Consider the following 12,958-nt stretch of genomic DNA (forward strand, 5'->3'; position numbering starts at 1 on the left):
GGCAACACAGTTCAACCCATGACAGCCGTCTGTCTCTCAGAGAGTGTAACAGTAGAATGGGATCTTAAAACATGAATAAAAGTTGGAGTGGGGAGAGAGTCAGGCAGTTAGAAAAATAAGCAGGACAGTACGTTTTGCATAAGAAAGACTTCAAAGTTGGGCAGTAGTCGGCTGCCGGCAGCCTTGAATTCCATATGAAAGAGCCTCCATATCCTGTTTTATCCTACTGTCCTAGTCTGTTTGGGCTGCCATAGCAAAATACCGTAGATTAGGTGGTTTAAACAACAGAAATTTATTTACTCACAATTCTGGAGACTGGAAATATAAGATCAAGGTGCCAGCAGGGTTGGTGTGTCTCTGTGTCCTCACACGGTAGAGAGGGAGAGAGGTTGCTAGTGCCTCTTCCTCTTCTTACAAGGGCACCAGCCCTATTGGACTAGGTCCCTCCCCTTAGGACCTCATTTAATCTTTATCACCTCCTCACAGGCCCTGTCTCCAAATAGTCACATTGGGGGGTTATGGCTTCCACATATGAATTTAGGGTCGGGGGGAGGGCACAAACATTCATAACACTTACAGACCAGGGGCCAACAAACCATGGCACACAGGACAGAGTTGAGACTGTGAAATGAAGCAAACCTGCCTCTCAGAGATTGTCAGTGTGCTGAGTCAACGGACCTTTGGGCAAGTGATATTCTAGACACTTCTTACTGTCTTAGATTGTCCAGTGGCATGGGGAGAGATGATCAGTTATATTCCTTCCTGTGCGTGAAGTCCATGAGCCCATGAACAAAACGTTTGGAGATCATATATATGCACACTTGTCTCACAGACTAGGGGAAAGATCTCTTAAGGAAGCTGGACTAGAGGAAGAGAGACCCTGAGGTCCTTGAGAGACAGTCACCACAAGGGAGAAAGTAAACCCAACTCAGCCCTGGGAGGCATGTGACTTCTGCTGCCTCATGCTACTCCCCTCACACCTGGAGTTTCCCCATATTCTAGGACGGAGAGGCTGTGGTAAAAAGAATGAACTAGTCCTCTGGGGCTCAGCTGTTCTGCTGGGGGAAAGCCACTCTGAAAAAGCTAATCATGAAAAGTGGCAACCTTCCTACTGACGGGAAGAACCAGAGAAGGTTGTCAGCAGCCGGCACCGTTACCTGTGGGAAGAAGACTGACTGCAGTCAGGTGAACAGAAAGGTAGCAGCAGCAGCAGACACTGGAGCAGAACCTGGGGCTCTTGGAAGGGGCAGTGATTATACGTGAGACAGTCCCCATGCCCCATCCCCCAGAATTCTCAGAGGAAGTGACTCCCACGTGGGTTACAGGCAGCATCCTTAGGAATTCGGTGGAACATTCAGCGAGGGAGGTCCTGAGGACATACTGGACTCTATCTTAGAAAAGCAAGAGGGGATTCAAAACATGAAGATTTGGTGTATTGTGGTAAATGTGGTGTATTTTTACTACCCTAAAGTACCCTAATGTTCTGTGAAGAGGCAAAGTGTGAGGAAAAGATTTAGTGATGAAGTTCAAAATTCAAAGTTCAATTAGCTAAATTTAGTTGTTTTCTCCCTTATAAAATGGGAGCTATCACAGTCGTATCATTATACATTCATCACTGCTGGCCTCAACTGGGCCTTCAATATTCTCCAGCATCCTTGCTGACTTTCTCTGGTCAGTTTGCTTCCTCATTTCTCCACAATGACTGTTGCAGACCGTCTCTAATTTCCTCAAGCCCTTGAACACCTTTGCACTCTTTCCTTCTCAGTAGGTAACACTTCCTCATATATATGTTGCTAATCAAGGCCATTTTAGGGAACTCCTTCAAATTCCTGAGGTTGTATCTGCAAACCCAAGTGCCTCTGTACCCATCCTTTCTCCTCTCTTGTTACAGGTGTCAAAGAGAAATTGCACCAGACACTCATTAAAAACAGCAAGGAAGATTTTAGACAAGACTCTTGCACTGTGGGGGAGAGATTGAACCCAATTCTGCTGAAACAAAAAATGGGAGAGTTTTTAAATGCTGGGGTGAGCTAGTGGAAAAATACTGGAGGACATTAGGAAGAGGTTGGGCAATGCAGTTAGATCATCTGTGTTTGCTAATTGGCACTTATTGAAGTCAGGCACCTATCCTCCCACTGAGACTGGGAGATAACGACCCTATCCTTGTTGATGATTACAGTTCAAGGGGATGGCTCCCAGGTCCTTGAGAAGGACATTCCTGGGTGGTAGAAAATTTACATCTCAAAGAGTCACAGAAAGGATTCATAATTGCGCTAAAGTAAATACTCTAAGAAAAGGGAGATCAGGAGCCTATAAGTAGGAAGAAAACTGTCTAAAGTTTGCTCAGGCTGAGGGGAACTTAATGGCTCTCTCAGTCACAGCGAAAGAATTCTCCCTTCTTAAGTGCCCTGACTCCCAGCTCCTTTTGCCTCCTTGAGTGGTGTCGATTCTTCGGTAAAATCTTTTCCTATCTCTCCACCTTCGATGTTATTCTGGATCCTTCCTGACAGTATTCAGACATTTTAAACACACCCAATAGCACCCACCTTAAACAAACCAAAACAAACAAACAAAAATCCCACAAACCTAAAACCTCCTCTCCACCTCCTCATCTCCCTCAGGTTGTGGCTCCATCCTTCTGCTACCATCATAGCCAGACTTTCAGATAGGTTGCTTGCACACACTTCCTCCGCATTCTTACTGCTCTCCTCATTTTTCTCCCCTCTCTCTTTTATTCCTTCTGTGAGACATATACACATAGACTCAGGAGAAAGGAAGAGGAAACTGCTCAGCTAGTTAAGGGCTGTGCCCCAAACTGGCCTGGCACTACTCCCACATATTCTGTTGATCAAAGCAGGGACAGGGCCCACCCAGGCTCAAGGGCGTGGAGAAATGGGGTCCACCCCTGGATGTGGGATCATTTAACTGTTGCATCCGTCTTTGGAAAGTACTATTGCCACGTGTCTTATACTCATGAATTTTTAAATTTCTTTTTGTGTTTTGTAATTTTTTAATCATATGTTTGAGGCCATGGAGTTAGTTGCATGCACACTTAAAATTATTTTATCTCCCTGGTGAATTGTACCACTTATTATGATGAAGAGATCCTCTCTATCTTGTGATGCTTTTTACTTTTATCTTTTCCTTGATAAATAGCAACTTAAAAAAATTTGCCTGGTACATTTCACTGTTCCTTTCTTTTGTTCTTCTGTGTTTTAGATGTTCTCTTTTTTCTGACAATCTTAACTATATCATTTAGTCAGTTGCACTGACTGTATGTCTAGTTTAATGATATATCTGGGTTTACATCTACTGTCTTATATATTCTATTTGCTTATTTTTTCTAGGTTCTTTTCTCTCTCCGTTCTTGCCTTCTTTACAACTAATTTTTTTCTCATTACATTTCTCCCTCAATTAGTTTAGAAGCTGTATACTGTTTCTATTACTTACTGATTACCTTTGAAACTAAAGAAAACTAAAATCTAAATTTAATCAATAACTTTAACTTTCTCTGGGATAATAATAATTTTAAAAGGCTTTGAACAGTTTAACTTTATCCCCCTCACCCCACGTTCTTATACGTTACTGTTTTTGTGTAATTTAATTCTGGTGTTTAACTTTACAAGACAGTATTAGTATTGTTTTAAACAGTTGATATTCATTTAGATTTACTCAAAAAATTATAATCTTATGTGCTTTTCATTCCTTCTTGCATCTCAAACTTTCTGTCTGGGGTCACTTTCTTCCTAAAATGCTTACTTTAGAATTTCCCTTAGTAAGTGGCCTTAAAGTGGCACGCTATCTCTCTTTGTTTGTGTAGAAGTACCTTAGTCTCTGAGTACAAAAGCACATTTTGGCAGTTGTGTTTTTTGAGTATATTGATGATATTATTACACAATTTTCTGGCTTTAATTACTGTTGTGGAAAATTTGGTTTCACTTCATGTCTGTCTTCTGAAGGTAATCCGGTGGCTTTTAGGATCTTCTGTATATCTTTAATATTCTAAATGTTAATTATTCCATTTCTAGATATAGATCATTAAAAATTTATTCTGCTTGAACTTCTTAAATCTGGGAACTATTACCTTTTGTTAGTTTTGGAAAATAATCAAGTATTATCTCTTCAAATACTGCATTTTTTTTATTATCCCTCTACTCTCCTTCTAGAATTACTATTGTACGTATGTTAAACTTCTCAAATTTTTAATTTTTAACCTCTTTTTCATAATTTCTTTGCTTTTCTTTCTTGTATTCTGAACTTTGTTCCCGCTCACCAAATCTCTCTTCCCCTGGATCTGATCTACTGTTAATCCCTTCAATAATTTTTAAAAATTTATTTCAAGTATTATGTTTTCCATTCCTATAAATTCTTTTTTGTTTATTTCAGGTATAATACAAGGTCATATTATTTATTTTATCTGCCCCTTGAAACTACTTTTAGTCCTGAGTTGTCCAATAAAAAAACATACAAAAACCTGAAGTCATAGTTTCACTTTAAAATTCTAGTTGCCCAAGGCCCTAGGGGTAAAGCAAGTGCGATTGTTTCTGGAGGAATTTACCTTTACAGTAGGTTTCAAAGAGTCCTTATAAATGATCTTCATAACCAAGTATATAAGGAAATTTTGCCTTTTCTGGGGAGGGCAGTGTATTTCCACACTGTCCCATGAATAACTGTTTTTTCCCTGCTGCTTCTCAGCCCCAAGGATTTTCCTTGCAGTCCCCTGGGAGTGGGGGATCAGCTGAGTTTGCCTCTGGTTTACCTTTAACTTGACAGTATAGTTTTGAGTCACAGTTTTATGGAGGAGAGAGATCATCAGTTCAATGGATACATTACAGTTCTTGCCCCATTTGACCAGTCATCACTTTTGATACCGTAAACTACTCCCTATGTCTTGAATCACTGACTTCCCTTGGCTTCCATAGTGTGTTAGCTTCCGGTTCTTTAGTTTTTCAGTCCTACATGGGAACTAATCCTTCTGTCTTCATCTTTTAATGTTAGAATTTCTATGACTGTTATTGACCCTCTTCTCCTTTTGTGTTCATTTCCTAGGTAAATTAAGATGACTTTAAACACCGTCTTGTTTCTAATGAAACCTAACGATCTATGTACAATGGAATTTTGTGTCTCTTCTGAGTTCCATTCCCATTTGACATCTCCACTTGAATATCTCAGTTTCCTGAAACTCAGTATGTCCTAAACTAAACCCAGGTACTGATGTCTTTCCGTCCTCCAACAGCCTCCAAACCTGATCCTTTTCTAGTCTTACTTATTTCAGTCATAAGACACCATAATTCAACCACTCACTCCAGAAATCTTCCTGCCTCTCTATCTTACATTTTAAGACATTTTCTCTCTTACTCACTAGGCTGCAATCACGCTTGTCTAAATTCTAAACTTCTTGGGAACTCTTACCCAAGTTCTTTCATCTGCCAGGACTAACTCCTACACCTGCTTCAAACCTCTGTTAAAATATCATCTCATCAAGTGAGTTTCCCCCAACCGCTTTTGCTGAGTTAGAGGAGGAGTCCTTTTTATGCAGTGTCCTCACATGCTATCCTTCTCCTTCATAGTACTTTTAACAACTATAATATAAATAATTATATTAAAAATAAGTCTTCATTTGTTCAACATTCCCTATGTGTCTCCTCCACCATAAGCTCCTCGAGTGTGAGGTCTGCCTGCCTGGTGTACCACTGCATCACCAGAGGAGTGCTTGGCACACAGTAGGCATTCATAATCATTTGTTGGATGAATACATGAATGGATTGTTAATGGCCCCATTTATTACTCAAACACTTGTAAAATGCTCTTGTGAATGCTTGGGAGTTCCCAAACCTACCCAAACTAAAGTATGCTATGAAATTTGTTTCACTTCCCTGAGAAATATTTTCAGATTTTTCAAATTTGGGCTCTATTCCTGGAATTGTGGGTTTCAATTTTATCTATCCTGTCAGTTGGGTGGAAAATAATGTTGAAAATTACCAGTGGGGAATTGCTGAAGGCTTTTGATCAAGGGAATGGAGCACGGTCAGATATATGGTTCAGAAAAGGAACTCTAGGATCAGTGTGCAAATTGGATTGAATGGGGAAAGATCTAAGGCTAATGAAAAATTATGAGAGACAAGTAGAGGAGTAATAGTGAGGCATGGGAAATAGGAGATTTATTTGAGAGGCATTTTAGAGGTAGAATTTGTAGGGCTTGGCAATATCATAAGGTGTGTGATAGAGAGGGAGAGATTCAGGATAGATGGGAGAATCTGATGAGATTTGGGATTAATCTTGTTTTTAATTCACCTGTACTGCTTGTGGTGTGGTTAATTAGGCATGTATGCACATCAGAATTTCTCAATTTTCCATATTATAAAACTGATAGGGCCCTGATTTTCCTGACTCCTGTTTTTATTTCCTGACTCTGATTTTATCTGTTATGAAAGTTTTTTTCCAAAACCCCAGCTGTGTGTCTCCTCCACCATAAATAAGCTCCTCGAGTGTGAGGTCTGCCTGCCTGGTGTACCACTGCATCACCAGAGGAGTGCTTGGCACACAGTGGGCATTCAGAATCATTTGTTGAATGAATACATGAATGGATTATTAACGACGCCATGTACCCTGGCTCCTTGGCTGGCTCCTGATACCCCAACTGAGAAGGCTCAGTAACCTCTCCTAGAAGGTTAGGTTCTGTCTCTCAACTGCCAGGCCCAGTTCAGAACCTACTGTGATTTGATTACCCCATGCCAAATTTTCTTTCAGAATTGTTGCTGTATGGACCCCCACTGCTTACATTAATTAGTATTTCTTGGTCCTAGGATTTGCCTGTATTACCTCTGGCCTTGCTAAACCATTTGGATATTCAATTATCTGACCGCTCTCATAAGAGCAAGCTTACTGCCAAGTTAATTTCCTCCAACATGCTTCCTGCCCATTCTCAGCTTTTTCTCAACTGGCCTTTGTTTCTGACATCTTGCTCTGTCTTTTCTCCCAAATGTTTGTTAGTGGTGGAATTTTCTAACTCAGGCAACTGGGTAAATGAAGAATCAGTTTAGACAACCAACCTCCCTCTCCCCTTTTGCTCTATTGAGTTTGTTGCCTCAACATTTTTTTTTCAATGCTTTTGTATCATCATAAATATTTGTTCTTTCAAAAGCAATGTAATTTTTTCTAGCCTTCAAATTCATATTGTCTTATTGATATATAACAGCTTCTTCTAAATATGCAAAGCCTCCACTCAGTGTTTGGCTCTACAAGGTTCTCTACCTGATTGATCCTGATGGGCCAGTCATTGCAAAGCTGAACCTATTTAGCGTAGGGCTGCCATCTTCCCGCTGCCCCAGAGAGCATTTCTGTTCTTCAAGAACACAGTGTGTGTGTGGGGGGGCATCATCTCCCTCCACACTGCTTATGATCAGCTCCCTTTATCCCTCACCGCGTGCTCAGGGTCTTTTCTGAATGTACTTTTGTTTCACAGTCTCATTTCAAAGCTTTAGAGAAGTAAGAATTTCTTCCATAGAAAGTTTATGGAACCTTCCATTAGAGTTTTGGTTGGTTGTTCTCCCATGAGAGAGCCTAAAGATGATATGAAAAATTGTAATTTGTAAAATGATGACTTCACATACGAAAATATGTAAACATAGTTAACTTATTAGACTTCATCCAAATTGTTTTAGTTTGGGAAGTTTCATCAAAATGTATAGTTAATTGGTGCGTATGTATAGATTATAGATTGTATCCTATAAACAGTTTAATGTGCTTAATGTGGAACATGATTTTTAGCACATATATTAAACTATTTGAATATGAATTTTGTGTATTTATCTTAAGGTGTAGAAAGCAAAAGTCTATTTTGGAAGAATAAGGTTCTGGAGGGGAGAAAAACAGTATTTTACAGAAAGATTGAATTACATGCCAAAAGTACTCAGAACAAATTCAGTTGTTTAAAATGTATCCAATATCAAAGTGTAATTTTCAAATTTTAAAAAGTGCTATTAACATTAGCTTCTCAGTTTTTTTGTAGCTTGCTAATATTAGTGAGTAGTGCCAAGTGGCTCCTAAAACCAAGTTATTCTTTTCCATTTAAATTGTGTTTTCCAAAATCTGTAAGGTTATTCCACTCCAATATTCTTAGATATATTTATATATAAAGTCAACATCTTTGGATGAGATATCGAGTATCAGATTGACTGTAATATTTTGTTATAATCCATATATATTTTACAGTATAAAATATTTAATTTACAGGTATGATTGGGAAAGATTCTTTAGATTTTTATCTTACAAAAATAATGGAAAGTCATCATGTCAGTTGGATATCGTGACTGGAGACTGCCTAAAGTAAGTAGGCTTCTGATAAGTTGGCAATTTCCAAGATGGTTATTTCACGTTTTCTAGTCATAAAATATACTGGAGCCCGTTAAGACACTTGTACAGGGTTGTACAGGGGTTGCACACTGCTTGTACAGGGGTTGACAAGCAGTCTTCTCCTCTTAGACTCTGCTACATCCAGTTTTGTACTACCTGTCATTATTAGGTTTTAGAAGCTTAATCTGATGTATAGTCCTTGAGATATAAAAATAGTCTTTGTATTACAAAGTGATGTACCATAGAGTTCCTTTTAAACGGCAAGCTTTTTACACGGCTTTCCTCCAGCTGGGCCGGGACCTGGTCTGCCTTTGAGAGGACTATATTTGTGACTGCTCCTTTGTCATTCATCTCTCAGAGGCTATTGTCACAAATCAGAACAGAGAAGCCCCAGCCTTCCTCTGATGTTCCCTCCCTACACAACGAAGCTTTGTTCAAAGAACCAGGAGTCCTCATAGACTTTGTCTTTACACAGTAGGCTGGCCCACACAAGTCCCTAGAATTTGGAACTAAGATACTTCTGTCCTTATTCACAGAAAAAGTACTGGAACCTCAGTCCCTTGCCCAACTTCAAATCTAAGAGCTCCTTCAATCTTGAATCCAGTCATTGAATAAGTCCTCTGTATTCTACCTGTAAATCTCAGAATCCATCCACTTTTCTCCGTGCCCACTACCACTATCCTAGCTCTGGTCACTATCATCGCTTGTCTGTATCACTGCCAAAGTTCCCTACTGTCACCTTGGCCTTCGGTCTCACCTCCCAGAAGTTGGCTGTCTATATTTCAGTGTTACTGAAATGCAAATACTTCAGATGCTTCCTTTTGTCACCAGGATAAAGTCCAAACTCAACATGGTATTTCTACCCCGCTCTACCTTCAGTTCTCATTTCATGTTTCTGGCTTCTTTGTTTCTCGTATTCTTTGTTGATCCTAAGCCTTTGCATATGCTGCCCTTGGCCTGGAACGATGCTCTCCTTCTGTTCTCCCTCTGCCTCTTCCATTGCCTTTTCCCCCTCCTCCCTGACAAACCATCTTGCCTGCCCAGTTGAACTCATCATTTAGATATAAACCTTGATGTTGTACACTCTGGAAATCTTCTCTGACTCCCCAGACTGAATTAGATAATGCCATGCTTGTGTGCTCCCATAAGACATACTACTCTGTATGTAATGGCCTATTTATTTGTTACCTTTGCAACTAGACCACGAGTTCCTCGAGGACAAGCACCATGTATTGCTCAGTGCTGAGTCCTCAGCACCTGTGATGTTATGTGCCTGGCACATAACAGGTAGTTGCTTTATACTTGCTAGATGAATATTACCTTGTGCCCACTTGCCCCTTACTCCTGATTTCGTTCCTGTATTTCATTGGCTTCTGGACATCTGGGCTTCTCTCCTGCATGCTATTTTGTGATTGCTGCCGTTGAATCTGACGTTCGGTTCAGCTTTTCTTCTTTTGGTCTTGGCACTTGTTCTCTCTTGGATGTATTTTATACCAGCCCTTTGGACATCTCTGTTTTAACTGCTTTGGAAAACGACCCTCACCGTGACATTGCCTGTCCAGCTGATGTCCCTTCTTACCCTGTGTCTGTATGAAAGGGCGGGGGAGAACGGGGGATAAGATATTTTGTTCCTAATGATTTGTTATTATAGTATCACTGTGCGAAGGTAAACAAATTTGACTTTCTTTTGGACAGCTAGAGAACTACTGTGGAGCCTTACCCTATCATCTGAATTCATCACAATGCGGTCACATTTTCCTTACTGATCAATTATGTGGTGCCTCTGCTAGAAGTCTTGAGCCTGTTCCTTTCAGTGCATTCACTGTGAGCATCGTCTCTAACTAGCTGCTTTCTCTAAAACCTCAGCTATCCCTTTTCTTTATCTGAGACTGCTTTCAAGTCATAACAACAAGCAGGGAGGAATACCTTAATTATTGCTTTTTCAACAGCCTCTACTTTTCTCCCATTTCCAAGTTCTAATTCAAAGGATAGTGACAAAAATGTTCCCCCAAATCTTTTCCAAGCCTCCAAGATTTTCCTGCAAAGAAAAGAGAGTGACTAAATTATTCTCTCTTGGTTCTGTTTTCTCCTCTCCTCTGCTTTCTGATCTGTCAGGATGTTTTGCCCTCCTGAGGAATGACTTTGTTCATCTTTCCATATACCTGTTGTTCATTTGTATGTTTTCTTTGGAGAAATGTCTTTTCAGGCCCTTTGCCTATTTCTTAATTGTTTTTTTTTGGTTGGTTTGTTTGTTTTTGCTATTGAGTTGAAGGAATTCCTTATATGTTTTGGATATAACCCCTTATCAGACACATGGTTTGTAATTATTTTCTCCCCTTTTATAGGCTGCCTTTTCATTCTGTTAATTGTTTTCTTTGGCTGTGCAGATACATTTCAATTTGACGTAGTCGCACTTATCTGTTTTTTGCTTTTGTTATCTGTGCTTTTAGGGTCATATCCAGGAAATCGTTGCAAAGTCTAATGTCATTATTCTTTCCCCCCTATGTTTTCTTCTAGGAGTTTTTGGTTTCAGATCTTACGTTTAAGTCTCTAATCAATGTTGAGTTGGTTTTTGTGAATCCTTAAAAAATTAAAAATAGAAATAACATGTGATACAGCAATCCCACTTCTGAGTATTTATCCAAAATAATTGAAATTAGGTTCTTGAAGAAATACTTGTACTCTCATGTTTATTGCATCATTATTTACAGTAGCCAAGATGTGGAAACAACCTAAAAGCCCACTGATAGATGAATGGATAAAGAAAACATGGTATATACATACAATGAATATTATTCAGCCTTACAAAAGGAAATCTTTCCATATTCAACTTGAGAGCATTATGCTAATAAGTGAAATAAATCAGTCACAGAAGGGCAAATCCTGCCTGCTTCCACTTATATGAAGAATATAAAATAGTCAAAGAAACAGAGAGGAGAATGGTGTTTGCCAGGGTCTGGGAGAAGGAGGAAATGGGGAGTTGTTATTCAATGGGTATAAATTTTACTTGTGCAAGATGAATAAGTTCTAGAGATCAGCTGTGCAGCATTATACAGCATTGTACATCATTATTAACCAATAAAAATTGCCTAAGTGGGTAGATCTCATTTTAAGTGTTCTTAAATAATAGTAATAATAATGATGATAATAATAATAATTAGTGACTTTGTTAACCACAGTTTCGGTTTCTTTTTGAGTCAGGTGTGCCAGCAATTTAAAGCATTTTATAAACTTCTACAGAGCCCTGCTTGAGGGACTTTGAGTAATTTTTCCCTTTGAAAATTAAATAGTTCAAATAGCAACTAATCTTGTAATAGTGTCACATTTGTACACCTCTCAGAGAGATCCCCAGACATTTTTTTTTTAATTTATGGGAAGTCCTTATTCATTTGTGACACAAATTGATGTTTTCCTGATGGTCAGGAACAGAGCATGGATTTTCATTTTTAAGTAACAAAGTATGAGTTCATGAGTGTCTATCAGAGCCCTGTAGAAAAACACTTTATAGATGACCCTCGAATGAAAATTATTTTAATTTTTAGAGAAAATGAAATAGGCTTATGTAAGACTTTGTATCTGAGAATATCTAAGCAATACTGTGTGAACTGAGTCAGAGTAAACTCAGTTAAATTTCTCATAGCAGTAGGTCCACTGGTCTGCAAAGTAACAGTGGAAATGACTTTGCTTAACCAAAGCAGCACTGAACAATAGAAATAATGCAGTCTTCATATGCAATCTTAAAATTCTTAGTAGCCTTATTTAAAAAGTGAAAATAAACAAGAGAAATTAATTTTAATTATTTAGCCGAATATATCCAAAATGTTATCATTTCAACATACAGTCAATTGCATGTTATAAACGAGGGGCTTTTTTGGGTACTAAGTCTTTGAAATTCTGTGTATATTTCATACTTATAACCCATTTCAATTCTGACCAGCCAATTTCATGTGGTCAGTACCACATTGGATAACAAAGATCTAGAGCCTGAAGAAAGTACTTGTCTTAGGTAATATCAGAGTGGCTGTAAGATGAAAACTGAGGATTAGATGCTGCCCAAATATGTCCCTCTTACCATGACACTCATAAAGTCTTCCCGACTTAGATGCCAGCTCTGGGAAGAATTAAGGTCAGTATCCTTAACGCGGATGAGACTGTGTTGCTTTCACTTCACAGAATGGGGGCCTAAAGTACAAATTAGGTTTAGCTATGAATGAATTAGAAATTTGTGTTTCTTGTACTCTCCAGTTTATAGTCTGACTTCCCTATCTGTTATGCTTACCTCACAAAGTGGTTTAGATTATTAAATAGGAAAATTAAAAGAAAGAATGTGATACAGTGTCTGACCTGTTGAAGGAACACAATACCTTTCCCTTTCCTCAGTTACTTCAAGTCCAGAGAGGCCAAGGCCATAGGTTTGATCTCTTTTAGGATCAATAAACTTTTGAAGATGAATGTCTGAAGATTTCAGGATGTGGTCCCTGCAGTCATTAGGTAAGAAAGTATGAATGAATGAGTGCCACTTATTTTCACTAAAGGATGATAATTAAATTATATGACATTCTGATACTGTAATATCCGCATCGTCTATGAAGACCAGTGCTTG

At 38.9% G+C, this 12,958-nt stretch overlaps 1 protein-coding gene across 1 annotated transcript in view; it reads left to right on the forward strand.

The window, feature by feature from the left end:
- Positions 1–12,958, forward strand: part of PTPRR (protein tyrosine phosphatase receptor type R) — a 378,611-nt gene that overhangs the window by 41,218 nt on the left and 324,435 nt on the right. The window contains exons 4-5 of the mRNA XM_079937947.1: positions 8,236–8,328; positions 12,784–12,846. The gene's annotated coding sequence lies outside the window, so the exon portion shown is untranslated. The remainder of the gene's footprint in view (positions 1–8,235; positions 8,329–12,783; positions 12,847–12,958) is intronic.

This window comes from Stenella coeruleoalba (assembly GCF_951394435.1).
Source record: "Stenella coeruleoalba genome assembly, chromosome: 11".
Classification (NCBI taxonomy): Eukaryota; Metazoa; Chordata; class Mammalia; order Artiodactyla; family Delphinidae; genus Stenella; species Stenella coeruleoalba.